Genomic DNA, 19,717 nt, shown 5'->3' with positions numbered 1-19,717 from the left:
TAAACCTACCCTGCTGGAGCTTGAAGCCGTTCCCTCTCGTTCTGTCATTAGTTACCTGTGCGAAGAGACCAGCACCAACCTCTCTACAGTGTCCTTTCAAGTAGTTGTAGAGAGTGATGATTTAGGTGGCACCAGTCTGTTCTGAACTACGTAGGATATTGGTGGTTTGTGGTAATAAAAAAGCAAGGGGTCCCTGAGATCTCTGATGCACTAAGGACAAGGAGGAGGAGCTCAGGGCCATGTGTAGCGTGAATGGGTTAAACCAAGAAACTAAAGGCCATTGTTACTTTGGATTACCATGGATTTCTGTTCCACAGCTTTAACTTTTGTTTGCTTTTAGGTTCAGCTGCTAAGAACTTATTGTTTCATAAAAAAAAAATAAAAAAATATTGTTTTGTCAAAATAATAGAACTTGATTATGATGGAAGTGGAGAAAGACGGCTGTTTGGGAAAGACTGACTCGTTTATTTGGACGCTTCATTTCTGAAACATGAGCCCATGATGTCGTATGTTTGTGCGGTTTTTTTTCTTTTATGGATGCTGAAGGACTGAGCTGGCAGAAAAACGTACGTGAGTTTTGAATTAAACATATGAATTGTTTTTTTTTTTTTTCCCCCCTCCTGAAAACATATACTTATTGACGTAAAAGGCAAATCAAAGGGTCAGGTGTCTTTATCGGATGCCACCTGCGTGAAGCTTTCTAGGAATGAGGCCAGGCGTCTGTGGCCACGCTGCAAGCTCCCTCTTGTTGTGCAGGAGCATAAACAATCCCGTGCAGATGTTTCACAGCGGACCCCAGTCGGAACAGCACAAACTGCATCCCGCTGTAAACACAGTTTCCTGTGAAGAACAATAATACTTAATCACTTTTTTATGTTGCAGGCTGAGCTTGGTGGCAGGCTGGTCTCCTTCATGATCACTTGACAAAGGAAATAGCTCAAAAAAATCAAATTACTACCAGAAAACCCCCAAATTCTTTACTCTGGTCACATCACGTACCATGACATTATAAATATGAATTCTTTGCCCCTTTCCCCAGCATCAACTGGAAGAGAGAAATGGTGCTTTTTACCAATCTGCATTGAGTTTCTTATTCTGCTGTTCATGCCTTGACATTTGAAGCGATGTCCAAGAGTGAATAAAAAAAGGTTCTGCTAAAAGTTCAGTTTAATTCTATATATGGTTTTTTTGCAACTCTTAAAGGGTGATATTTCATAAGTGATATGAATGAGATTCGAAAACCTATTTTTATTCTTTTCAGAAGCATTTTAAACAGCTCGTTCTCCAAAGTCCACGGTTGAAGAAACTGCAATGGGATTAAGTTCACTGGTTAAAATATTTGTGGCAAATCCTCAGTTATTTGTCCTTATATGAAGGAGGAAGGATGGTAGTTTCCCGTAATGGAATAAAGTGCTTCTGTTAACTACTGAGGGCAGTGGATATAAGAGAAATCAGGATTGAAGGGAACATGAGTGGGGAAATCATAATTAATTCCTTACCTATATACAGCAATTAACTTTGCGAAGGATAGCAGCTCTCCTGGTGAACATCACAGGTTTTTTTGAGAGATGGAACTGAGCAACTGAGATAGTGTTTCCTGATATTTAATCCAATGCACTTTCTGTTATATTCTAATGGTCTCTAAGGACAGGTGGTGGGAACCATAATGAAGACTCTTGGGAAGGACAAAGCCATGAGGCATCCTGTAGGGAACCAAGCACAAACTTGCTGTGAGTCACGGGGATGACGTGGTTAGTGTCCTGGTGTTTATTACATTTCCATGGTTACCATCCAGCTTACATTTCATAGAATCATAGAATGGTTTGGGTTGGAAGGGACTTTAAAGATCACTGAGTTCCACCCCCCTGCCATGGGCAGGGACACCTCCCACTGGACCAGGTTGCTCAAAGCCCCATCCAACCTGGCCTTGAACACCTCCAGGGATGGGATGAGCCAGCAATGTGCCCTTGTGGCCAAGAAGGCCAATGGCATCCTGGGGGGCATCAGGAAGAGTGTGACCAGCAGATCAAGTGAGGTTATCCTCCCCCTGTACTCTGTCCTGGTGAGGTCCCATCTGGAGTACTGTGTCCAGTTCTGGACTCCCCAGTTCAAGAAGGACAGGGAATTGCTGGACAGGGTACAACAGAGGGCTACAAAGATGATTAGGGGCCTGGAGCATCTCTCTTAGGAGGAAAGGCTGAGGGACTTGGGTCTTTTTAGTCTTGAGAAGAGTGAGGGGGGATCTGATCAATGCTTATAAATACTTAAAGGGAGGGTGTCAAGAGGACAGGGCTGGTCTCTCTTCAGTGGTGCCCAGGGATAGGACAAGAGGAAATGGGCACAAACTTGAATATAAGAAGTTCCATCTAAACATGAGGAGGAACTTCTTCACTTTGAGGGTGGCAGAGCACTGGAATAGGCTGCCCAGGGGGGCAGTGGAGTCTCCTTCTCTAGAGACATTCAAAACCCGCCTGGACAAGTTTCTCTGCATCCTGCTCTGGGTGGACCTACTTTGGCAGGAGGGTTGGCCTAGATGATCTCCAGAAGTCCCTTCCAACCCCATATCATTCTGTGATTCTGTGATTTCAGAGGGGCATGTAAAATGCTGGTGGAAGAGGAAAATTGAAAGCTCCTATTTATGGAGAAGAAGGGATGAGCACCCTTACTGAAGGAAGACAGTATTCTCACTCTTGCATAGATGATGCATCTCCTGTACTCTGCTTTTTCAGGTGGACTTTCATAACAGAGCTTCTAAAGCACGAAAGCCTTTTGCTGAAGCAAGGAAGACCATACTGGATGCAAGTGACTGGATGCAAGTGACCATGATCCTCCATAAATGGTTGATTTCTGTACCAGTACTAAGCAGCCAGTCTAAAAACCAAAATGGAGAGCATCTGTGTTGGGGAAAATGCATTACCCTCACCAAACTGTTCAGAAGGTGGGAATCATAGAATCACAGAATGATATGAGGTTGGAAGGGACCTCTGGAGATCATCTAGTATCCTGCAGATCATCAGTGCCAAAGCAGGTCCACCTAGAGCAGGTTGCACAGGAAACACAGCTTGGAAACTTGTGGCTCCCAGGTCAGGAGGGATGCAGAAGTCCATGGATGTCCTTAGCGGACCAATGTCTCAACTCTCAAGACCCATCCCACTACCCTCTCTCTTGACCTAGCCCAACAGTGCTGTGCACTGAGCTTTGGCCCAGCGTGTGGACATAAATAACAATGCATTTTTTTTTTCCGATGGAAAACTTTTAGAATAACAAGGTGATATTTTTCAGCATGTGTGTGAAACTTCTCTCTCTCCTCTATTAGTGTTTTTCTTATCCTCAGGCCTATCTTCTCAAATGAAGAAATAAATAATAAATTCTCAAATAAATACCAGCAGGTTGCTTTTCCTCCTTCGGGGAGAGCATGCCTTTGTGGTGAAGATGCTGAACTAGGGCTCACATCATCTGGGTTTAGACGGTCTCTGTGACCCCAGGCAAATAAATCACTGTCTCTGCTCTTCGCCTTGGTTCCCTGAGCATTTGGCCATCTCCCTACTCCACAGGGTAGCGTAAGGATAAAATCCATTTGTGATTCCGAGTTGCCTGGATACTGTGTGGGCTTAGGGCTAAATAAAATAAATAAACAGAAAAATGCATCTTCTAGAGTCTTCTCTCTGGTCTCCAGCCCTCCTCATCTAATTAACCAACCCCTGTGTCTTTCCTCGGGCCAGTTTGCCATCCCAAGCTGCCACTTTCACTGCTCATCTGGTGTCCTGGCTCAGCAGCTCCCCACAGGGCCCTGCAACTTCTCTCCCTAATTGGCAGCTTTTAATTGGCAAATCATTGCCCTCTTCCATCCCGATTCCTCCCTTCCCTGCAACGTCTCTGGGTGATGCCTGAACAACAAAACATGACTGACGTCCTCTTCCAGGGCTTTCCCTTCACCCTCTGCTCCTCGGAGGATGCCTACGCTGTTGACAATGAGCAGTGCTCATTTTTAGCCTTATTTGCTATTAGGTTATATGTTATTGATACATATAAAGATTATCTCTCTATATATATAATCTTTATTACCTAATTCTGGGCTGAGATTGTGAGTTAGACTGAAGAATCCTTAGAAGTCATAGCTACAACGATACAGATACTGCCACGCAGTGATGTCCAAGGTGTCTGTAGTTCTAATACGAGATAAAGTATTTTGCAGGCCTGGGTTAAGAGGATTTGGCTGGGCTCAAAGGGGGTGTACATTGAACAGCCCATGCAGATGGTGGTAGAGATACACTAGTTGAAACTGGCTCATGAGCTTCAATTCCAATTAATTATATGCTGAGATTTATTTTTCAAATGAGAAGGAAATCACTTGTTTCACCTTAAATTTTGTTCTGCACCTGCATATGCTCTAGGAAAATATGGACTTTTCAGTGTTGTTAGCTAGAAGTTTGAAGCACTTCTGGCAGCTTTTATATTTTTATATATAGAATCATAGAATGGTTTGGTTTGGAAGGGACCTTAAAGATGATCTTGTTCCAACCCCCTGCCCTGGGCAGGGACACCTCCCACCAGAACAGGTTGCTCAAAGTCCCGTCCAACCTGGCCTTGAACCCCTCCAGGAGATGCCACAGCTTCTCTGGGCAACCTGGGCCAGGGTCTCACCACCCTCACAGCAAAGAATTTCTTCCTCATATCTCTTCTCAGTCTCCCGTCTTTCAGTTTAAAACCATTACCCCTCATCCTATTGCTCCACTTCCTGATAAATGCCCATATGACAGAATCACAGAATCACAGAATATTTTTGGTTGGATGGGACCTTTGAGATCATAGAGTCCAACAAACAAACAAAAAAGAAAACAAATAAAAAAAAAAAAACCAAAACCCACACCCAAAAAATCCCAGAACATCAACACCAAAAACAAACTAAACCAAACGCCCACACCCCACCCCACACACAAACAGACACAAACCAACAATCTCGGGCACTAGAGCATGCCCTGAAGTACCATGTCTACACGTTTCTTAAATACCTCCAGGGATGGCAACTCCACCACCTCCCTGGGCAGGCTGTTCCAGTGCCTGACCACTCTCTCAGTAAAGGAATTCTTCCTAGTATCTAATCTAAACCTCCCCTGCCCCAATTTAGAGACCATTTCCTCTGGTCCTGTCATTATTCCCTTGGGAGAAGAGGCCAACACCCACCTCTCTACAACCTCCTTTCAGGTAGTTGTAGAGGGTAATGAGGTCCTCATCCTCCTCTTCTCCAAACTAAACATGCCCAGTTCCCTCAGCCTCTCCTCATATGACTTGTTCTCTAGACCCCTCACCAGCTTGGTGGCTCTCCTCTGGACACGCTCCAGCAGCTCAATGTCCTTCCTGTAGTGAGGGGCCCAGAACTGAACATGGCACTTGAGGTGAGGCCTCACCAGTGCCGAGTACAGAGGCACCATCACTTCCTATCCTGCTGGCCACACTGTTCCTGATACAGGCCAGGATGCCGTTGGCCTTCTTGGCCACCTGGGCACACTGCTGGCTCATGTTAAGATGGCTGTCCACCAACACCCCCAGGTCCTTTTCTGCTGGGCAGCTTTCCAGCCACTCTTCCCCAAGCCTGTAGCGTTGCCCGGGGTTGTTGTGACCAAAATGCGGGACCCGGCACTTGGCCTTATTAAACCTCATCTCATTGGCCTTGGCCCATTGATCCAACCTGTCCAGGTCCCTCTGTAGAGCCTTCCGACCCTCAAGCAGATCAACACTCCCACCTAATTTGGTGTCGTCTGCAAACTTACTGAGGGTGCACTCAATCCCCTTATCCAGATCATCAATAAAGATATTAAACAAGACCGGCCCCAAAACTGAGCCCTGAGGGACACCACTGGTGACCGGCCGCCAACTGGATTTCACCCCATTAATCACAACTCTCTGGGCACGGCCATCCAGCCAGTTTTGTACCCAGTGAAGAGTACACTTGTCTATGCCATGATTCGCCAGCTTCTCCAGGAGAATGCTGTGGGGGACGGTGTCAAAGGCCTTACCAAAGTCCAGGTAGACAACGTCCACAGCCTTCCCTGCATCGAGAAGGCAGGTCACACGGTCATAGAAAGAGATCAAAAGTTGGTTAAGCAGGACCTCCCTTTCATAAATGCATACGTATATATGTATATGTATGCATTTATATGCATTTAAATATAAATGCATACATATATATATATATCTTGAATGGTGTATATCAGCTAGTGACTGGTTAAGTGTGCTGCCTTCTGAAAGCACGTGCCAGCAGCTCCTTGCTTCTCCCCTGGAACCACTATCCTTTGCATGGCTCAGCCGCTACCGATGCCAAGGTGCCCTGGGGAGCATTCGCAGCAACTGGGCTTTATTAGCTACTGGGGACACACATTTTCCTTCCTCCTGGCCCCAGCATCAAGGCTACGCTTGCAAAGGCAGCAGGTCAGCCGGAATCATTCTTCACTTTGGTGGAATATAGGGATGTTAATGCACGTTGTAACTTGAATTTACAAGGAAAAGCATCTAGGTGCTTACTTTTTATGCAGGATACAGCAGCTGCTGCCATATGTTCAGCTGAACCATTTGCTGAGGGTGGCTGGGGAAACGCTGAGTATGTTTGCAGCCATGGAGTTTTTAGATCTGGAGCACACTTCAGTGGGGGGTCTAATATTATAAGATGCCTTTCCCTCCATTCCCAAATGATTTTCCCACTACGTAGAAGGTCAGGAGGTATCACTTCAGTGACTATAGCAGAACTTGAAGGTCAGCCTGGATTCTTCTTAGTTTCCAAAAGCCACTTTAATCTTTTCTATCTCATTCCCTACTGTCCTGACTTAGGGCAGTAGACATGCTCCCGGCAGCCTGACTTCATGGGCTACAACTCTCCCAATAAGGCAAACGGGGTCAGAGCATGGTTCTGAGCAAGGTCCTGTGGTTGTCCAGACCTTGGCTCTCAGCACAGCAATTGCTATTAGTGCAAAGCAATGTGAGATGCTTATTCACAACTCTGAGCACGTGCTTCAGAGTAAGTTCCTCCTGGATGCAAGCAATGAAGCAAAACTCAGCTGTTTGCTCAAATGTAGCTGCAAATAATGATTTGTTTATAGTGCAAAGCAAAATCTCATTTCAAAATCAATTTCTTCCTGTTGCTGGGTTCTTTATTTTAGGCTTTAAATGGTTAACTTCATGTCTTAGCTGGTCCTCCTCATGCTTTTGTGGCTGATCATAAATACACTGCAGCAAATTCCATTTATTAGATAACATTTGTAGAGTAGCATAGATGTGAACAGCATTTTATAGATTACAGATAAGACATACTCCCTGTCTAGGAGACTTTGAAATCTAAAAGGAGTCAAGTTAAACACATGGCAGAACACGAGAAAATATTTCATGGCAAGGATTATCTGGGGTTACCAGTGATTAGAAAAGAGGAGTGCTGCTTGGAGAGCTGAATTTTAAGCAGCACTTTGAAGAAAAAGAGGACGTTTGACAGAGGAACACGGGGAAGGGGCAAAGGCATACGGCCAAGAATGTGAAGAGACAAAAAAGGAAATTAGATGAGAAGATAGAGATAATCCAGTGCAGTGTGAAATAATGGTCTGGATCTTGGTCCTGGCAGGAAAAACTCAAGTTTTGGAGATTGGATGGGGTAGTGCAGGTAGAAAAGGAGAAGTCTTAGGACAGCTGTGTTTGTAAGTTCGAGTGTGTGATTGTGTACTGTGTGAGGTCTTGTCCAAGAGGGAAGTGTGGACTTGGGAATGAAAGAAAAGAGCAAGTGATGTGCTGCAGCAAAGACAGGAAAGAAGGAAAAAGAAACAAAGTTCTGGGAGTCAAGGTGGAGAGGTGGGATCTGGAAAGAAGATGTGTTCATTTTTGGAAAAAAAAGTGCCTTTGAAATGCAGGTCCTGATGGGTAATGTCAGGATAGAGGGGGAAGAGAGGTCAGAGCCCAGTGCCGAGGTTCAGTGTCATGGCAGTATGGGATGAAATACGTCAGGAGGACAGAGGGTGGATAGAAGGAAACACAGAGGACCAAAATCAAGACCCAGTCAAACACTAATACACAGAACAAGACTAGATTTAGAGGAGCCCTTGCAGAAAGGTCTGTAGGAAAATGTCCAGTGACACCTATTCCATCTCTGTTCTGTCACAGACATTGTTCCCTCTGTCTTCTCACATCCAACGAGAAGAGACCAACGGCTTCTGCCTGGATGTGGCTATTTTTGCTTATCTATTAGACTTCCAAAAATACATGGTTGTGCTTTTCCATTCTGTGCCCCATCCTTGGCAAAATTCCCCTATAGACACTTACAGATAGACCTATATCGGTTTGGGTTGGAAGGGACCTTAAAGATCATTGAGTTCCATCCCCTTGCCCTGGGCAGGGACACCTCCCACTAGACCAGGTTGCTCAAAGCCCCATCCAATCTGGTCTTGAACCCCTCCAGAGATGGGGCAGCCACAACTTCTCTGGGAAACATATTCCAGTGTCTCACCACCCTCACAGCAAAGAATTTCGTTCTAGTATCTAATCTCAATCTCCCTTCTTTCAGTTTAAAACTGTTACCCTTCATCCTATCACTACACTGCCTGATAAAGAGTCCCTCCCCATCTCTCCTGTAGGCCCCCCTTCCCCCATGCAGGAACCTTGATGACTTTTGTTGGGCATCCCTGTTGATGTTTGCTCTCAGTGCTTCCTTGTGCTCCCCTGTATACCCCTTGCTTTATACACTGACTGTGAGTCAAGCAGACCCTTCAGTAGACCTTCAGGGTGCTGCAGGGATACAGGAAAGTCATGTCCTGGTCCAGATGTTCCTCCCTGATAGTTGATGCAGAGTGGGTTGTCACCCTTCTCCTGGCAGGACTGGTGGAGATCTCTCCCTTGGGTATGGTTGTCAAGAGGCACATTCCATCTTTTGGTTGCTGCAACTTACTCAAGAACCTGAGAAAAAAAATTAACATTGCGATACGGATTCAGGAATTGATTTGGGATGCTTACCCGGACACGGGATCTGGGAAACCCCCCAGTTTAGCAACGTAAATGCAGACACAATGAGCTGTCTCCAGCAGCATAAACGTAACAGAGGAGAGCTATCAGCAATCAGTGGGGGAGAAAGTGGGTGGATTAAAGACAAAAATAAAGAAACCCATGAAAAAAAGTTAGAAAGGCAGGTTTTTTTCTGTCTGTGCTTGGTGCAACAATTCCCAGAAAAAGAATGAGGGTAGCAAAATAACACCCTTCCACAAGCCAAAATTTGATTGTGAGTGGAAAAACAAACTCCTCTAACAGCAGCTGCTCTTTTATATGTTGGCCATAAAGCACACAGTATTATGAAACTTGTAATAATATTTAGCAACTGCAGTAATCTAGTTAATTTTTTAATAGATATTCACTTACATCCTGTTTATAAGATGTCCCTGAGCATCTGCAATATTACAAAGAAGTATTGTTGTGGCAAGGTGATTAGAAGAGATTGTTTGCTTGTGGTGGTGGTGATTAATTAGAGTTTAATTTATGATCAAGACAACAAATGGGGTGGGAAAGCTTTGGCTGACATTAGGATGGGTCTTCAGCTACCCCAAGTTGGTCTGGGTCATCTGAAGACTAAATTCTGGTCTGCCTTTCTGTTCTTGGTTTTAATCAAAATCATGTCATTTTACCTTACCTTGTAATAAGTTTGCCCATAAGGTTTTCAGCATTATTTATACTGTGTTTTATTTTTATGAGGTTATCCAAACCATGTAGATCAAGTTTGGAATAGAACTTGGGTGTTTCCAAAAATACCAGGTATTTACCTTCAGAGGTTTTGACCCAAGAAATCTGAACGAAATAAGTAGACAGGAGAGATTTGCATAAAGACCCCAAGTTCTGTGCAAAAGTACCAGGTTATAAAGTCTTCATCAGCAAATGTTCCTGTGCAAGGATGTCTGTGCATGACTGAGGAATCTCATGCTGCTTGTGGGATTTGGGGTGACTGGGGCATGGCCAAGTGCTTACACAGCTACTTGAAGGATCACAGACTTACCACGTAAGCAGGAGGAGAAAGACCTGAGCCCTGAGCAGCTTCGTTGACTTGTTGGAGGCAGCGAGGTGTTAAGTCACCAATGAATTTAGAGGGTGGGCAAAGCTGGTAGCCAGTTTCTGTGCTGATACAGTAGATCTCATCACTTGTTGTGGAAAAAGAAGCAGCAATAGCAGAGGCTCAGCCCATGTCTCAGCTGAACATCTTGGTGGCTGCCTTTTGCCGGTGTAGAGCAGGGACAACGTGATGGCCATAGTCTCTCCTCCACTCATCCTGCAGACAAACAAGAGGCTTCTTTCCCAAGACCTTTTTGGCAGCTTCCAACAGCTCCAACTTGTTTAGCAAAGAACCAAAGAGGGAAAAAAGCCCTCACCCTGATCAGTTTGTACAGTAGTAGCAGCGAGTGTTTGTGATAGCAGCCAAACAACTTCTTCTCCTCTTCTGGTGCGTGGGGGTGGGCAGGAGCGAGTCCAAAATCAATAGTACCCAGAAACATAACAACAATTAGCACACATACATAATTAAACCTCCCTGCCTAAAATATCAGCTTAGAGCACGTATTTATCTACTCATGCTTCCCACTAAAAATAAACAGATTAAAGTCACAAGCCTACTGTGTGAGTAGGTGGTGGGGGGGAAAAACACCATGTGTGAAGCGTAGCATGTGATAGAAATTCCTCTGTGCAACGTGTTCAGGCTCCCTCCCCATCTCACCCTCCCTTCAGCAGTTTGGATTGAGTTCCTGGGCAATTCTTGCCAACAAATACTGGGACAGCCTGCCTGCTTTGTGTCTATGCTGTTATCAATTATCCGCAGCCACTGCAGCCACATTTCCAGGCAGAAGTTATCAGAAATTTTTCCTTTTTGGGGGTTTGTTTGTTTGTTTGTTTTCTTTTTCATTGTTTGTTTGCTGGAGACATCCAGGCACCAGGTTAGGACTCATATCCAAAGTTTCAGGCTTTGCCATAGACTCCCTGGCATTGTTAGGAACAGGTTACACTCATGATGTGTGAGTATCAATCTGTGCCCAAGCAAGGGTTTTTTTTAATCTAAAAGAAAATTATTTGACCTGTGTCAGCGCTGTTCCTCCAGCTCCTTTGCTGTTGTTTTTTTGCAGCCAGGCCAAATCTCTGAATTGGTTGAAAGGGGTGTTTGCACAGCAAAAGCAAGGAAGAATTAGGATGCTGATGGGCCTTGCCATCTTCATTTTGTTTGATCTAAGAAGCAGTAAGCAACAACTCAATATCTTTCGATTGTGACCTCCATATTCAGCCCAAATAGCTAAACATGTTGGTATTTCTGCCAGTCCTTTCCCCGAAGGCACACAAGTGCTGTTTCTGTTAGGCTCAGGAAATTGATTTGGACCCTCTCTTTCTTTTGGGTTGAAGTTGCACAAGAACTGTCCCATCCAAGAGCCCCAGTTATTTCTGTCTCCTGAGCGTGCCTTGAGTAATTCATTCTCCAAGGCTATGTCTACAGGAGCAGATTGAACTTGCCCATGATTGGTCTCCAGCACCAAGGCCAACTGGCATGGGATAGCCCGTGTCCATACTAATAAGGTCTATTTATCAAAAATACTTTGTCTTTTAGGAAAACTTATGATTAATTTTACCTTGTTTGGGTGACTCAATTCCAGCGATATTATTTTTCTGCAGCCTCTCAGAACTCTGTGAGACAGCAAAATCCCTTGGTTTTACAGCTTTGAGATGTAAGAATTATTGTTCAGAATGATAGAAAACAAAAAAAAACCAAAACAAATCAAACCCCCACAATTAGATACAGTGAGAGTGATAGTAATTTGGTTGAAGAGATTCACATCTCTAGGGTTTTTTTTTTTTCCCCATGCAGACAAAACAAATGCACGGATATTAATTTCAAATGTTGTTGTGAGTTAGTAGCACAAAATAATGTTTGAGGGACAATCAGCCTAACTGATGGAGGCCTAAGGTTTCTTATAGGATTCACAGCATTGTATTTCTTCCTCTGCCTGGTCACCTTGTGCTCATCTCCTATGTTATTTTTCACATGGGAAAGTGTGAGTTTAAGCCAGTTGAAGAGCCTCAGAGAGCAGGTGAGCACCATTCCTGCCTTGGATGCTTTCTTTTCCCCTGAGTTCATCATATGATGCTTGAAGAGCTTTGCTACACCCCTCGTGTAAGGAGGATGGAGAATGGGAAAGTCTAACTTTGTTGTGGTAGTGGACTGCTGAAGAGAATCCAGATGAAACACCATGTGGGTGGAAGAACCAGGACCTTTGAGATCTCCTTCCTTCCTCCTAACTGAATCTTCTACCCCAGGGATGGAGTCAGACCCCTGCCCCAGCTCTTCTTTTGGCCTTGTTAGCTGTAGGAGGTGTACTTGCTGTGTGCTTGGTCTGGCCACTGTGAGGAGAGGCTGGGACAGGGGTGTCTGCTGCTGTGCTTGGGCAGGAAGGCAGGGTGTGGGCAGGAAGCCCCGAGCCCCACCTTGGTGGGGTGAGATCATGGTCTACGCTCATGCCCTGTAAGCACACCCATCTCTTGGGACATTCCTGCTTCTGGCTCAAGTGTCATGGCATGGATGGGAGTGGTGTGTGCCCTTTCAAACACCGCTGGTTCAGTGCATGGACAGCTTGAGTGCCGCATTACAAGATCCTCCCAAGACATCTTCCTGAGCACCATGCACTGGGACATATCACAACACCTCTTGTATCACCCAAGTGCCTCTCTGGTAGAATGGGGGTCTAACTCCTGTTGGTCTTAGTAGAAACAGATGACAAAACTCCTCAAAACTCTTCCAACAAAACTCAGATGTATTGGGTACAGCCCAGGTGGAAGTTGGGTACTCAAGTTCAGGAGAGAAATCAAAAACATTGTGCAGATTCTTCTGAGATTTTTTAAAAGCTGAAGACATAAATTTACTTCAGAAACTTAATATGCAGAGGATCCCTTACTTCATCTGAGTTGATTGTCTACTGAATTATCTAAACTTGGGGCCAACCACATCAACCAAAAGATCTGCTGGAACGTGCTTTGGTTCCCCCTCCGTACACGCACCCAGGTCTTCTGCCATGGGAAACCACCACAGGGAAGAGTAGGAGGGAGGGTACAGCAGGGTCTCTTCACAACTCTCACTCAGGAGCTGAAAATGATGCCTGTTTCTACTATTTTTCTGTTCCCCTGATGCTCATCGCACTCCAGGATACACATAATAAGTGACCTTCTGACAAAATCCCTGTTCCTTCCACACGGTTTTCCAAGTAAGGACTTGGGGACCGAGCTTGAGCATCCAGTGATTAACTCAGTGTAATCTGTTGGATCTCCATTTCATTCAGGGTGTAAATTCTTCTTCTTTTTATCCTTGAGGAGATTATTAGAAATACTACCTTGGTGCACCTCTACAGCCTGCACAGAGCAGCAATTGGATGAAAGCCCAAGCCGTGGAGCATAAATTGGTGCTGTCAGTGTCTCCTGGGTGAAGGTTATGGAGCTCTCCACTTGTCTTGAACATTTTGTCATTATTACACGCTCTTTTTTTTAGAAGCCCCACCCAAGACCACTGTTATGGTATTTTAATTTTATTTTTTTTTTAACGAGAAGAGAAAACCTTTGTGGTTTATTTCACCAACAGCAAGAAAATAGGTAACAGATCTCTTACTTAAAAACTGAAATGAAAAATCTCTCGTGCAGCAAAAAAGAGCTTTGAATGATATCTTCCAGACTAACCCTGAGAGAGGCAAACAGGTCCCCTATTTCTTAGTGATCCACAGCCCAGAACATCTGTCCCAAAACATTCAGGCTCCAGGCTGCCAGCAAAAGAAGGACTGGAGGTTAAGGGCTTGACCTTCCTGAAGAAACTATACTTGGCCAATAAAGACTTTGGCTAAAAGTCTTACTGGGGGACGGATGGAGATTCATCTCAGAGCAGAAAGCGATGCCAGTAGTTTGTTCAGATGTAACATTTTAACTGGAGATTTATTGAGGCTTTTGGTGTTTTTTTTTTGTTTTCTTTTGTTTGCTATTGCTTCTCTGCGCAAAGCTGAAACTTGTCCAGTAACACTCTGTTTCAGTCTTTTATATGGATTATCAGACACTTAAGAAAAACAAACAAGCAAAAAGAATTTGACAGTCACATCTACAGTTTCTTTTAACAAGCAAACAAACAAACAAAAAAGGAATCGAGAGTCAGCTTGTTTGTAATGAAAGTAGGTGGACCGGGACATCTCTTAACAAACTTTCAGCTGAGATCTTGGCAGAACAAAAAATAAAGAGCTGTTTTCCTTAGTTGCTGCCAGCATTTTTAATGTTTCCACCAGCTTCATTGGGCATCAAAAGGCCGCTAAATTTGGATAATCTAATTTCCAGCACAATGCATGATGCATGACTCCTTTGACAAGGCTGTGTTTGTGGGAAGTATTGTACCTCGTGGTCTTTAACTAAACACAGGTGAAACTGAGTTTATTCATAAAGGCTGGGATTACTTCAGCTGTCACCACAGAACAGAAAGATAAACAGAACTAATAAAGTAATGAAGCTTTAAAAAAAAATCCTACTGAGACTTCAGCCCGTCTGTAATTTGCTCAGTGATTTAGCCGGGGCTGCACATGTTGTAGAAGAGGAATACGTGGCTCTAAAGCCAGGTTTTGGGGCTTTATAAAAGTTTTGATGGATAGGCAGAAATCTTTCCATATGTCTAAGTTAATGTCTATCTATAGGCATCACTGAATCTGTCCTATAGCAAAATGGGAGTGTCACAGAGTTCAGGATCAGGACCAACAACCTCCGAATTGCAATGACTGTCTTTCTCCATAGATTTAAGCTGTTTATTTAAGCCCAAGCTTTGTTTCCTGGTCCAGCCCAGATGTAACCAAGCGCAGCCCACACCTCTGACCTTGTGAAGTTTCCACTATTTATATCTCATGGGATTAACTTCAATACAGACCCAAACCTTGCTCTCTCCTCAGCTAAATTTTATAAACTCTGTACTTTCATTTATGCCTAATCCACATGCATGTCTCACTCCACCCTTGAAGCCCACCCTGGTGTAGGGAACGGGTTTCCTTATCCAAAATCCGTGAAGTCCCCAGGAAGATTCACAATACTCGTGATGATACCTCCATGTGGTATTTTATATCGAGTTTATGTTCACTCCTGTTTGTCCTGGTTTACAATGCTGCTTTACAACAGCAGAGGAACTTGCTCAGGGACTTCAGTGTATCAAACACCCCCACTGGCACCTCTTGCCCGCATCAAAATTCAGAGAGAAGACAAAGATTTTGAAAAAAAAATAACAAGAGGACCAGTCCCTTAGCACGATGCCTTTTACCCTCTCACAGCGATGCTGAGAAGGACAAAAGCTGCTTTTCCAGGGACGCTGCCAATCAGTGGTTCACAGCTGGAGGGGACTGACTCACCGATATAAATTGAAGGGCGTTTGGAGTCTGAAACAAAGTCATACTAAAAAACATTGGCCTTTCTTGAGAGGGGAGTGAATTTCTGCTCAGGCTGAGTGGAATAATGATATAATATGACTGTTAATTATATTAATCAGTGTATCGGGGCAGTCAGGAAAGACCAGGCTATGCTTCGGTGACATAAATGGGGAAAAAATTGCTTCAGGGTTCTTGTTAAGCAGCAGAGGGATACAGTCAGTGATGGATCATACCCCAAACGTGGGGACAGACCTTTTAGTACGCCCTGTAGCAATCAGACAATGGGTAATGGTTTTAAACTAAAAGAAAGGAGATTCTCCTCTTAATCTAAGAGAGTAGATAGCACTTCAAATACTGCATTCAGTTTTGGGTCCTTCACCACAAGAAAGACATTGAGGTGCTGGAGCAGGTCCAGAGAAGGATAACGGAGCTGGTGAGGGGTCTGGAGAACAAGTGTTGCGAGGAACAGCTGAGGGAGCTGGGGGTGTTCAGCCTGGAGAAAAGGAGGTTGAGGGGAGACCTTCTTGCTCTCTACAACTCCCTGAAAGGAGGGTGTAGCCGGGGGGGTCAGTCTCTTCTCCCAAGGAACAGGCGATGGGACAAGAGGAAATGGCCTCAAGTTGCCCCAGGGGAGGTTTAGGATGGATATTAGGAAATATTTCTTCACTGAAAGGGTTATAAAGCATTGGAACAGGCTGCCCAGGGAAGTGGTGGAGTCACCATCCCTGGAGGTATTTAAAAGACGTGTAGGCGTGGTGCTGAGAGACACGGTTTAGTGGTAGATTTGGCAGTGCTAGATTAACAGTTGGCCTTGATCTAAAAGGTCTTTTCCAACCTAAATGATTCTATGATTCAGACGTGATATAAGGAAGAAATTCTTAACTGTGAGGGTGGTGAAACACTGGCCCAGGTTGCCCAGAGAGGTAGTAGATGCCCCATCCCTGGAAACATTCCAGGTCAGGTTGGATGGGGCTCTGAGTAACCTGATCTAGTTGAAGATGTCCCTGCTTATGGCAGAGGGATTGGACTAGATGGCCTTTAAAGATCCCTTCCAACCCGAACCATTCTATGATTCTATGATTCTAAACCCAGTGCACCAGTGAGATTTGTTGAAAGGGTAAGTAACCATGTAATATTATAACTCATGTCCAATCTTTGTGCTTGACGCTTTTTTTCCCAGACTGGTGGTTGCTCTTTCCCTTGGTCCCCAGATTCACACCAGTACAACTCCATGGGAATGAAAGTTTTTCCTGGAGTAAATGTGGTGAAGCCTCAGGGAAAATGGTTGCACTGATCGCTCCTCCCAACCAAGTCCGTAAGAAACACAATCGATATGGCACTCTCCCACGCACGATCCGGTGTGGAAATGTGGATAGAAATAACTCCTGCACTAATAAGCAAGCAGATTGATTTCTTCCTCTCCTGCACTGAGAACCCATCACAATGCGAGATTCATCGACATTTACCGAAATCTTGGTGACCCTGAAGTTTTCATTCCCAGAGGAACCCCAGCATATTCGCGAACTGCTCAGAGCATCGTTGTGTCTATTAAAAGCCAGGCCTTGGGTATTTGCTCAATGCCATACTTAATTACCTCTCACTGCACTACGCAGAACAAAGCTACACATTACCTTTGCACAAAGGATTAATCTTGACCGTTGCTACCTGTCTCTTAGCACCATTTCATTGGCTTTCTATCTTAAAAGCCCTGCATGCATCTCACAGTAAATGACCTGGATGTCTGTGTGCCCAATTATGCTTGTGCATTGATTGGCTTCTTCTCTCCAGACCTTTAGTCCTATGTCATTGTTGTAAAGTCTCATGAGTCTCTTTTTCTCTCTTTCTGAGTGTTCACCTTTGACCTGGAATAGCTGGGGAGTTGCCGTTGAATAATTATTTCTCAACAAGCCTACACTTTATGGTGGTTTGTAAATGTCACAGTCTTTTAATCTGAAAGACAAATCTTATCTGGTGGGTGGGAATAATTTGTAGGAGTTGCTGGTCAACACAGGTTTTTTTTGTCCTTTCTCAAAGTAGCCTCAGGCTCCGTGGTCATATGTAAATCACTGAGTTTCACTGCGTAAACTCCCCTCCATTTACTTGTAAGAATGAGAAGGAGGCTTGAGAGGGGCCCACAGGGGCTGGATTTCAGTATATTCTACCACAAAAGGTATCAAAACAACATTGTCTCTGCTGTGTCTGCATCCTGTGGAGAAAAAGGGGTTGGCACCATTTCTTAGCTGTCCCCACACAACCACCATTAGCAATTCAAGGTGTCCTTGTGCTGCCCAGCAGTTGAGTTGCTGCCTTGGCAGGCTGCTGAGCCCCTCCTCAGTGGTTTCACCTCTTGTGGTGGTTTCCAGGCTGGTGTTCAAGACCAGGCTGGATGGGGCTTTGAGCAGCCTGGTCTAGTCCCTGCCCATGGCAAGGGGGTTGGAACAAGATGAGCTTTAAGGTCTCTTCCAACCTAAATCATTCTATGATGATTCTATGAATCAGCGTGTATACAAAAACAGCCTCCAAGGCAGTCCCTGTGGAAGTCCCCACCTTGCACATGTTGAGGCCATGAAGTGTCTGTCCAGAGGTGTTGGGGTCTGCGTGGGTCCTTGCAGCAACATCAGGAGCCGAGCTCATGGCTCGTGCAAGCCCCACCCCATCCTCTTCTTGTGCTGGTCAATGGAACCAGGCAGTGATAGAGGAGCACAAGCATAACCAAGCCAAGCACCATCCCCGAGATGCAAGACTTGGGTGTCACTTCACACATCAGTGGAGTGCAGTTGACTGTTTTGCTGTTGGATGGTGTGCGAGCAGTGCTGCTCTGCAGCCTGGCAGGAGGGGTGGAGTGGCAGAGCTGAGATTTGGGAAAGATGGGGGCCTGTAATGAGCAAAAGCAATCAGCACTGTGGATTTGTGTCTTTGTAAGATGAAGAAAGACTACTGACCTGCTTTGCTAGTGTTTGGGACAACTGCTAAACTCAGTTCTGCATAATACCATTAAAAAAAGGTAGAGGTTCTTTGTAGCTCAAACTGCCCCCAAGCTCAGTCGTCTGAGTCCTGTGTCGGGTCACATTTTCCGAGGCAAAATCAGCATGTGTTGTGTGACAGCCACGGCTTTCGATAGCCCAGATGTTTTCAGGGTTGTCTCAGCTGTAATTAACTACGAAGACTTGCAGCCTGAGAGCGTTTAGCAGGATTTCTAACTATTTGCCCCTAATTTGTGATGGTCGTTTCTGAGAACGGCAAGACGTACTTGCAAACCCTCTGCCGCCTTCCTGCACGGGTAGAGCTCAGTGCGAGTCTCACTAAGCCGGTCTCAGACAGCATGACCCCCCCCTGTTGGCAGATCTGGAGGGGAAAACCTCCCGCAAACCTGCTGCTGTGTCTCCGCTCTGAGACAAATGATGCCAGTCAGAGGTATGATGAGATGTTTCCTCCAGCAGCAAGGTCTCCATTACACAGGCTGCTTCCATTTCTTCATTTCCTCTGCTCTAGCCTGACGCCATCCTCTGCTTTCACTCCTACCTAATGACCTTTGCATGCTCAAAGCAGCTTTCGTTTTAATTGCTTTTAGCAGCTCTCGCTTTCAAACCCTGTCTGAGGACGTCTTACCTCTGTGTCTGGTGGAGGCTGGGTCCTTGTTCGCACAAAAGGGGCTGCAGTGGAATATTGCAGCATCACACCCAACGAGCCGCTTTTGAAGCTCAAAGGGTTACAGGTCTGTTAAGGCAGAGAACACTTAAACGTCACCCCTGAGACCTCTAAGGGATGTTTGCAGCCTCCAGCATGGGATGGATTCACATCAGGCTTTGCTGAGGGGTCAAGTTTCTTAAGCTGCTGTTGCAAATTCGGCTGGAAGTGAACATAAAGAAACAGAGCTGCTGTCTAGGAGTTGTCTGACAGTCAATAATAAGCAGAGCCGAACAGATAGGAACCTATAGAGCATTAAAATTAAAAAAGATTAAACAAATGACACAGGGATGTCCTGAGCATGATGCTCCTCGCTAGGCAGAGGTCTCCTGCTATCCCCCTCCAAACCTTCAGGAGGCTGGATAGCTGGGATGTCTCCGCAGTGAGTGGCAGTTTCTTCCTAAAAAATTATTGCCGCCAAGAGAAATAATCTTGTGCAAGTCTTTGCTTTCTCAAAATTGTTCCTTCTTACCACACTTCCCTGGGCTGAGCTCCCACCGCAAGGCCAGAAGAGAGCAAGTCACCTAAGCAAACCATTGACTCACATACACTTTCACCTCAAAAGGGCAAAGATCACTCAACTCTGGGCCAGACACAGTTGTTGCACAAAC

At 45.0% G+C, this 19,717-nt stretch overlaps 1 long non-coding RNA gene across 1 annotated transcript; it reads right to left on the bottom strand.

Annotated features, from left to right (window-relative positions):
• Positions 1 to 447: 447 nt before the first annotated feature.
• Positions 448 to 10,546, bottom strand: LOC141471780 (uncharacterized). Its single transcript, XR_012463529.1, has 3 exons — positions 10,013 to 10,546; positions 1,500 to 1,703; positions 448 to 840 (listed from the first exon to the last, which is right to left on the bottom strand). It is a non-coding gene; the product is annotated as an uncharacterized lncRNA (long non-coding RNA).
• Between the last annotated feature and the right edge of the window lie 9,171 nt (positions 10,547 to 19,717).

The sequence above is a fragment of the Numenius arquata genome, chromosome 1 (assembly GCF_964106895.1).
Source record: "Numenius arquata chromosome 1, bNumArq3.hap1.1, whole genome shotgun sequence".
Taxonomy (NCBI): Eukaryota; Metazoa; Chordata; class Aves; order Charadriiformes; family Scolopacidae; genus Numenius; species Numenius arquata.
This window is presented reverse-complemented; position numbering and strand designations above follow the sequence as displayed.